At 40.0% G+C, this 8016-nt stretch overlaps 1 long non-coding RNA gene across 3 annotated transcripts in view; it reads right to left on the reverse strand.

Moving 5' to 3' along the window:
* Window positions 1-7261, reverse strand: part of LOC120551964 — a 283006-nt gene extending 275745 nt beyond the window's left edge. Inside the window, exons 1-2 of one of the 3 annotated variants that reach the window (XR_005637942.1) lie at window positions 7000-7261; window positions 6788-6916 (exon numbers count right to left, since the gene is read on the reverse strand). This is a non-coding gene — a long non-coding RNA (uncharacterized LOC120551964). The remainder of the gene's footprint in view (window positions 1-6787; window positions 6917-6999) is intronic. The other 2 variants (XR_005637940.1, XR_005637941.1) reach the window with 2 other exon arrangements.
* Between the last annotated feature and the right edge of the window lie 755 nt (window positions 7262-8016).

Raw genomic sequence — 8016 nt, forward strand, 5'->3', positions numbered from 1 at the left:
AAATTGTATCTTTATAGTTAGTAGTTGCTGAGGCTCAGACATCCATGGCGCACAGGAGGTGGGACGCACGGATCCAGCTCCCCAGGAATAAACGCTGTCTCGCGGGGGGAAACTCATGTGTAATTGATCCTGTGGCTGATTTGTAGGCTGTTAAGTGAACAATGTGTACCCGGTCCACCAAACACTGGGCCGTCTTGATGCTCTTAATTCTGCACATATTTCTGTTATTTGTTATTTTTTTGAGTGAAAGAGATGTTACATTTAGCATATCGTCACAAGTAACAAGCTAACCCTCGCAAAGTGTTGCGCTAAAATTGTATCTTTATAGTTTTATTCATATGAAGTGACAGACTTCCGAGGGCTTGAGGGATGGGTTAAGTAGACCCCATGAAGTTATCGTACAACTGATTTTGATACTGTAGTGTACTGTATGCATGGTGGCTACAGGACATGCTTTGAATTCATAAGATTTAACAATACAGTGTTAGGGACAGATCAGATGGCCAGAGACTTGAGACTTGACTTGGACTTGAGCTCAAAGACTTGAGACTCTACATGGACTTCAAAAAAATGACTTGTGAACATCTCTGATACATAGCAATGTGCATTTTAAACCTCTGCCTTCAATTCAAGTTATCTGTGAAGAAACAATCTCCACATCACAGATTCAACACTCCACTTTTTTTTTTTTTTTACTTAAATCCTCTCCCACTCAAAGCTTTTCACACTTGTTTGTTTGAAAACAGTGCCCGAAACGAATCGATTTTGACCACACTCCTACCATGTTCAAGCGTTAAACAAAAGGTCAGCTTGTCAAGAGGAGACATTTCGGATGGCTGATGTTAAACAGCACACTCTGATTGACCTATCAGGTCTGTTATATAACGGATTATGGAATTAATAAAGAAGAAGCAAAGGTCATATTATCATAGCAAATGTATGTGAACTTCTAAATCTTCCCATCTAAGCTTATTTTAGCTGCAATTTTTCACATATACAATACCATACATCGGGCTTTCAAGGCTTCCATTCACATTACACACCCCCCCCCCCCCCCCCCACACACACACACACACACACACACACACACACACACACACACACACACACACACACACACACACACACACACACACACACACACACACACACACACACACACACACACACACACACACACACACACACACACACACACACACACACACACACACACAGGAATTCTAGAAAGAGTCCTAATGCAACACAGACATGCAGGCTATAATACAAAACAGCGTGTGTTACAGGATGTCTTGTTTAATGTTATTAGCATCCTCAGAACACTGATTAAAAACACTCACACACAATGAACAATGATCCATTACAAACTAAATGAACAAGAATTAACTTTGGATAGCATTAAGTGTAATATGATTTAAAGGGAAACTTCACCGATTAGCATTAAGCTTTGTATCAGTAGAAACCTGGTAGTATTTTTGAATGACCATGCTTATCTCCCTCATGTCCCCCTGAGAGGGGAGATCTCTGTATTTTGGGTCTGGAAAAAAGCCTCAGATGACGCAAAATGACGATTTTTGCGTCATCTGAGGTTTTTTTGCCCAGAGGCAAAAGACTACAGCCTGTATTAGGAGCCACTTCCGCATAGCCCATAGGGGGTTGGACTGTCGGCTTTTTCCGGAGATTGCCAAGGAAAAAACAAGTGTCAGCCATCTTGAATCCTCGCTTAGCTTCTCAGCAGGAGCAGAAACTGTTCATCCCGACGGAAATTTTAGAACAACAATTATGTGCATTCAAACTACCGCACACGTGTACCACCGGGATACATTGGTACACATCGGAGAATATGCAGGACACTTTATTACAGACGCAACACTCCACACACTATGCAAGCTTTTGCCTGCAGAGAGACCAGCGGTGGTGCTCGATTCCTGTGGCCGGTAAAGTGACCTCATCAGCGGGGAGCGTTGAACGAGTGTGCCGGTGGAAAGCTAACGCTAGCCAGCCATCTGTTCACCAATCCTGCTTGCAAGTGTCCGCTCATTAAACAAACTGGACTACATCCAACTTCAACAAAACTCCCAACGTGAGTTCAGAGACTGCTGTGTTTGTTGTTGTGGAAATATTGCTGTGGACAATCCAGCCTGCTGCTCTGTTACCGGGTAAGACTACTAGTGGAGGTGGGCTGTGTTACCCCGGACTGCCTGTTGCAGAAATTGGGTGATTTCTATCCAACTAACTGCTAACTGCTGGTGGAGTTTGTGACTGTAAAATGCCGACAATTCTAGCTACATCCCACGCAAATGTACGGCTGTGTTTATACTCGATGTTTATACCACAGCCCACCAAAAGCTAATGCTAGTAGCTATGTGTTAGCCTTCTTTTATTACATGGCTTGGTTGAATTCTAATGTAGAATGCAGTCTGTTATTTCTTGATAACAGACCGTTGCTAAGGATAACACACCGTTGCCATGCATAGCAGAGCGTTGCCATGGACACAGTTCTGTTCACTCTGGAGCTATCAATCAATCCGCTGAAAGAAGTCCGGATAATGTATCAGCTGTGGCCAAAAAAAAGCATGTTTTAAATGTGTAACACCACTTGAGCCACGGTGAAACGTTTTTTCGTGTATATGGTTGAAATGACAATAAAACACACTTGTTGAGTTGATTGTCTCACTGTCTGTCTGTAAAGGGTAGGCGTGGCTTGGGAGTGGCCTCATACAGCAGCAAAGCAAGTGCATTCTGGGATTTGGTGTCTTTCATCCATATGAGCCAAAAACACATTTTCTGTCTTATCTCGGCCTAGAAGGCACCAATTTCAATTACTACTACTACATTAGTGACCCAATTTAAAGATATATTCAGCTTTCCAGCGGTGAAATTTCCCTTTAACAGGAGTTAGGAGGAGACATGACGTGCACACAGTGTTGAGATTTATAACATAACTTTCTGTATGGATCATGGTTTTATGGTTTAGTTGTTGAACCATTAAATGTATGTATCATAGGCTCCACTTCATCTTATCATCTTCAAGTCTGGTTTGTTTTATTTGTAAATAGTTGTTTCTTTCTAAATTTTCTTCTTATGTAGTCTTTTGTTTTCCCAATAAATAGTTCATAAACCTTTGACTAGTTTATTACTGAACCCAGCCATCACATGCCGCGCCGTCACATCCTGCGCCACCCACCACCACAAGTAAATTCTCAACCTGTGGGAAACACTGTAGTATGTTCTGATCTGCCCCATGTCTCCACTTAAGCTACGTAATGCTTACATTGAGTGACATATTTCCACTCTTGTGCATCCTTTTTTACCCATTTCCCTGTAATGCAGCCTGACATATTTGTTGTCTTTGGAAATGTTTGTGTCGTGACTAGAATCTAAAAGAAACTTCTGTGGGTTTGAACAGTGCTTGTCCTCGCTCCATGCATTTTAATGATAATCCCCCTAGTGGGTTCAGCAGGGTTTAAGTGGTTAAATCCAAGGAAACTCAATGGTGAATGTCTACGAGCAACAAAAATTCACATGCAAAAATACAACCTCTGTTCATTTGGACAAGGACACCTGTACTTATGTTGCAAAGGCTTGTGGGAAGGTGAGCATTGAACATTTGCAAGCAAAGCGACGAGAGGGGCACGTTGAAAGGCGAGCTGTAGTTGTCTATGCAAATGTAAGCAGTCTGAGAGAACCGTTGACTAATGAACTGCCAGGTGTCTTTTTGATTGACGTCTGCTCATAAAACATCCCAGTACCACTTCCACCTGCTTCACCCAGTCTACAGATTCAGGCGTTTTTAAGCACAGGGACAAATTAAGGCATGCAGCAGCATGGAAGAAAATCTGTGAAATTGTGGGAGTTGGTGAAGGATGGAGAGGATGTAGCACTACTTCAAGTCTAGTTTAGAAACAGTTTGATAAAATGTGTGCACCCTTTACATGCTACTAGAACATCTTACATTTTGAATGAAGCCATGTCAAGTGTTCCCTCGTCATAAGTGGACATGTGGAAAGAGACTTGACCATATGGTCTGCAGACTTGCCTTATGTGCACTTTGGCAAGCTCACACCTCTCAGTACATTAGGTTTGCCTGAAAATCCCAGGAGTGGAGTGATCAGAAAATTCGGCTTTTTGCACCTTTGCAACAAGACAAAACAATAATCCCTTTGGAATCAGCGGATGCTTCCAGTTTCTCTATGTTTAGCCAAGCCTGGACATTCTGGCACCATTTACAAGGTTTCAAAATATCAGATGCCACTCAACTGCAGGATTCCAATTTCCCTAGTCATTTTTAGCACAATTGTGAAATTACAAGAGCCATGCAAAAGGGAAGTTTGTGCGGGTAAACTAAAAAGGTGCTGCAGGACTAGGCCTGTAATAATTATTAAATCATTGTCTTACCATAATTTTTTTACATAATTGCGGTTATTTTGTATAATGGCTGTCACTCATTAACATTATGCTAACGTAGCAAGTTCCACGGGGATTTTTACTTTTATATTTCTAATCTGTATAGAACAACTTGTTTGCTAACTGTTGCTAAGGTCCTAGGGGGTACGACTGTTTATGGCAATTGTTTAGATGTGCCAAATTGTAATTATATAAGTGATTATTGGTCGGACGGTTTAGCTAAAGTTATGCTAGCAGCAGCTGTCACTTGTTGCCATAACCCAGAGAAATTGTGGGTTTATATTGGTGAGAAAAAAAAAAAAAAAAAAAAAAAAAAAAAAGACACCTTTGACAGAGACAAGCCACGCTCTATTCTTTCTGTGGTTTTGTCTTTTACAGTACACCAACTTTCACTATATCTGCAAACAATGAGGGTGAGACAGGGCTGAGATGACAGCTAAAGTAAGACGAGGTCAAGACAGCAGCTGGGTAGGCACCGGCAACAAACATAATATAATACAAACAATACATTTGGATAAGTATTACTAAAATCAATTGGAAAATAATTTTACATATACATCCAACATCAAACTCTGATAACCAAGGAACATAATGTTTAATAAAGCAGGGGTAGAATTACATAGCCTAAGTTTATTCTTCTTCCCACTCCTTTTTAAATATGTAAACAAATTGCCAAGTGTTTAGCAATTTCTTTTACTGTACTTATTATTATTATTATTATTATTATTATTATTATTATTATTCAATTTTCTTTTTTTGTTATCCATTTATTTAGATTATTTTGTTTTAATTATTTCTTGTCTGCTGTTTCTGTTCTTTACATATTTTAAATAAAAACTCATATCCTGCAACACATTTTGCAGCCCTTGCCAGTAAACTTGTACTGTAAACTGTGTATAGCAAACTTAAATTACATTATTCTGTCACAAAACACAATACAACTATGTGAATGTTAACTACAGTAGGTCCAATAACAACAGGATTTGCAGTTTACAGCTCCACGGACAAAAGATAGATCACAACGACATAGGCCCAGTGATGGCACGGCAGCCAATACAATACAAACACAACCACATAACAGAGGCATATGACTTGCTCTCACTGTATGGAAGTTTATGCCAACTGATGCAACAATCCAAATCACCAACAGACTACACTGAGTAAGTCCCAAGCATTCAAGCCTAGAAATGGCAGAGACATAACACACACAAATTAAAAAAATTTGTACCAGGTTTCTTGTAAAGATCTAGCCTAGAAAATCTCATTTATAAACCACCCCGCTTTGCAGATTACAACTTCACAGCCACAAGCGAGGTCTCAGCATAAGCACAGTGGTGGCACAGCGGCCAATACAACACAAACAATGCAGCAGAACAGAAGAATAATGCAAAGAATGACTTTCAATGAATGCACCACAATGCAAAACAATGACTTGCACTTACTGTTTGGAGGTCTAATTGAGAGCGACGTCCATCATGTAGCAATCCCTTTTTTGTGGAAATGTCCATTATGGCATCGTAGATGTTTTCATCTGTTTAAAAGCCAAAAAGATCCTCCCTTGCCAGAAATTTTACCCTGACCTTCACATACAGCCCATATTACTCTACTTTTGTGCTCAGAATTTCTTTATTCCTTTGAATAATCTTTAGGCACGATTCCACTACTTATTCAGTAACAGGCGCTTTCAGAGAGAAAAGCACTCAACAACCCATTCAAGATCATGGCACATTAAATGACCCCTTAAACACCAAATGCATACATACCAAATGGAATAAAATGACTGTAATAAAAACTATAATGCAACACATATGGCTTTCTTTTGCAATCACCCATAAACTCACTATGCTCTGTTGTGTTAAACAGGGTTGAATTTAATCTAAAGTCACAAGCATTTAGGCCTTGTGATGGCAACCACAAAGAACTGTTAATGACCTAGGCTACGTGTTTTTATGCGTCCAAACATCACATCAGAGTGACATCGGCCAACAGTGGGTCTAATCCATGGATGTAGGTCTAATCACAACAGGCTATGTAGTTACAGCTTCACAGGCACAGGTGACATCAACACGGTTTACAGTGACGGCACAGGCACGGTGGCCATCCCACCACACACCGTTCAATAAAACAACAGAAAAAGACAACTTGCAACGGTGTGAAGGTCTGCAGGTTAAAGCTCCACAGACACAGGTTGGGTCAACACACAGTGATGGCGGCGGCTATATCCCACCACACTCAGTTCAATAAAACGCATTACAACATAACATGACAATATGAACAGTGTGAGAGTATAGTTCTGCAGGCTGCAGCTCCACAAACCCATGTAGGCTAACCGACACATAACGTTACCATGCGTATATTTCCAACAATAACCGGCACTTACTATTTGAAGGTCTTCTTGGCGGGTCTACACGAAGTTCATTCTTTAAAAATCCTCCTTCACAATAAGATCCTTTATGACGTCGCATGCTGGGTGTTTTTCATCAGTTTTGAAGCCTGAAGTGGTCATGGCCTGTAAAGATGTGTTTTTCTTAGCTAGGTAGCGTGGACCTTTTACTGTGGAAAACGTTTATTTGTGTCCTTTTTACTACTTACCGTCGGTCCTTAAAGGCAACAGTCTAGTGAAGCAGCTGTTTTTAGGCATTATCTGCTAGCAAAGTTGTTTATCACATAAGTGTTGAAAGGACAGCTAGGTGTAGGCTACATCTCAGCAACAATTCGGCAGAAATCCAATCGATATCGTACGTCAGTAAATTAACAAAAATAAGTCTTATTGCAAGAGAGTTCAGGAAAGTCCAATTAACGCCAAAACAACCTGTCAAATTCAAATATGGCGTGAAATGTCTTCTTCGCGTGTAGATCACGAAGCCGCTGCATTGAGCTCTGTGCTACTGCTGCCCCCTGCTTACTGAGAGTGAGCAGAGCATGTTAGGAAAAATAAGCAAACGTCATACTGTATGTAGCATAGAATTTCAAATAATTGCAAAATTATTATTTCAAAGTAGTTCTAGTGTAGTTCAGGCAGCACGATATCGATGCCACAATAATGTAAAACTACACGTGTATGTACATCAAGTGGTTAAAAATAAAAGATTTAGGTAGGTGTGATATGAGATATCAACACAAAGCTTAAACATGCAATGCAACTTTGATTACTACCACCTATACTATAACCTGAGAGCTAGAAAAGATGCAGCACACCATAATTTATGTAATGAACAACTGTTGCTCATTGTGCTTTTACAATGGTTTTTTTATTCTTGTGTAATTTCACAAAACGCAATGCTTAAACTCCTGTGTTACGGCTCCCTCACAAGTTCATGTATTATTTATGAGAGACATGATTATTATGCACAAAGGGAGCCCTACTGTTTACTTACAATGCTTTGCCATAATGTCATAAACAGGTTAACATTGGGGGATTCAGCTATTGTTAAAGTCTTACTGTAATGCAGAAAGTATCTACAAGAAACAACACATTTATTTTAGCTTTCTGGAGGCTGTAACTTCCCAGGTTGAGTTCACATAAATCAGTTTTGCAATAGCCTATAAATTCATACTGTATGATGATAACTCAGATCTAAGTAGGTAGTTGGCAAAATTTTGCTCCAT

This window comes from Perca fluviatilis, chromosome 22 (assembly GCF_010015445.1).
Source record: "Perca fluviatilis chromosome 22, GENO_Pfluv_1.0, whole genome shotgun sequence".
NCBI lineage: Eukaryota > Metazoa > Chordata > Actinopteri > Perciformes > Percidae > Perca > Perca fluviatilis.